Raw genomic sequence first — 1,976 nt, 5'->3', positions numbered from 1 at the left:
AGGTGCTGGGCCTGTGTAAGGCAAAGATAAGCACCAATGCGCAGCCATCTACTTGAGAGTTTAAGATACCAAATAACCAAGGAGCGGTATTTTGTGAGGGCAAGACTTCCTGCCTTTGAGCCCCAGGGCAAACCTGAAAGAGGCTCAGAAACAAAGTCAGGGATTCACACTGTAGCTCTTTGAGCTCACCACCTAGTTAAATACAGGAAGACCAAACTCAAGTAACAGGCAGTGGTTGGAGGGGGAGAAGTCATAGAAATATTTCTGGGATAAAATCCTCCCAAGGAGTGACAGTGGCAATGGATAGAAAGAGAGTTACACCAGCTGGTAATGTTTGGTAGCTGATTAGTTTTACTAACATCATTTAAAATTCACCCACTTACAGAAAGGATTTGAGGGAGATGACGACATGAAGGTGAGAAATAAGGTAACAATAACCGTAGGTTCTCAAGTGTGATGAGGAATAAGATGTCCTTACATCAGGGAGGAAGGGCTGGTAAGAGAAAACATTTTTGAGCATCATACTCAGTTTTGCATTAGTCAGTCATAAGGAGATGAAGGGACACTGAAATAGATGTGTCTATGAGACTACAATAAACACAGTACTCAAGGGAATTATTATCCCACTTCTTTCCAGTGTAGTATCTTTGCTGTACTTGAGTCAAAATTTTGATTATCAGCCAGGCACAACGGCTCATGCCTGTAATCCCAGTACTTTGGGAAGCCAAAATGGGTGGATCACTTGAGGTCAGGAGTTTTGAGACCACACTGGCCAATTTTGTATACTAAAAATACAAAAATCAGCCAGGCATGGTGGTATGTGCCTGTAGTCCCAGTTACCTGGGAGGTTGAGAGGTACAAGAATCGCTTGAAACCAAGAAGGGGAGGTTGCAGTAAGCCAAGATCACACCACTGCACTGCAGCCTGGGAAAGAGTGAGACTCCGCCCAAAAAAAAAATCTGATTATCACAGGTGTATGCACACATACACCTGGCTCTGCCACGGCCTCCTAAGGCTGTCTCTGGGGCCCAAGGGGTGACCATCAAGCAATGGTGATCCGCTCCTGGAGGCACCCTGGTCCCCCTACACCCCCACTCCCCTCCAGGGTCAGGGGCCTGTCAGAGGGGAGCACTGGAGCTACAGAACGACTTGCCAGATATATCACCCCTGCTTCCAACACTGTCTCTGCACTCTGCAACCTTGGGGGCCTCGGAAGGCACCCCCGGTCCCCAGAATCAGGGTGTCTGCTCCCACTGACCTCTCCTGGCTCCCCAGAATCAGGGTGTCTGCTCCCACTGACCTCTCCTGGCTCCCAAAGCCTGCTCCAATCTTGGGTGAGGACTGAAGTTGCCCGTGGGTCTCCTCTGAGCTGTCTTGTTGCTCAATAAAGCTCCTCTTTGTCTTCCTCACCCTCCACTTATCCACGTACCTCATTCTTCCTGGACACAGGACAAGCACTCAGGACCCACCAAATGTGAATTCTAAAATACCTGTAACACAAAAAGAGCTGACACATTCCCCTTGGTTGCCACATTGCAGGTGATGAGGAAAGAAGCCCTGCAGTACTTCCGGGAGCCAAGACCTGGGAGCTCCCTGAGCCAGGGCTGAGCTCCCCATTTGAGGCTGTGCAGTTCTGGCATCTCCAAGTTTCTGAGTGCTACCGTGTTCCCCAGAGCCAGCTGTGGAAGCTGTTGCGGTGCACCAGCTGGAGCTCTGCAGAGAGCCAGCGCCCATCCTGGCACCTAGAGCTGCCTGCCCTGCGGCAGCAGCCAGCATGTGGGACTGCACAATGGCCAGACCCCATGCTTGCTCATACACCCCTAACTGTTCCACGCCTGACTTGCCCTTGGCAGGCATGGGATCTCAGATAATATTATAGGACAAAGCTTAGCCTGCCATGCCAAGTGGGCAGAACGAGCCCAGCAAGCCAAAATAAAACTCAGGCAAAGGCGCCACCAGCCATAGAGGTTTCAGGT

This window comes from Papio anubis, chromosome Y, assembly GCF_008728515.1.
Source record: "Papio anubis isolate 15944 chromosome Y, Panubis1.0, whole genome shotgun sequence".
Classification (NCBI taxonomy): domain Eukaryota; kingdom Metazoa; phylum Chordata; class Mammalia; order Primates; family Cercopithecidae; genus Papio; species Papio anubis.
Note: the sequence above shows the minus strand (reverse complement) of the source record.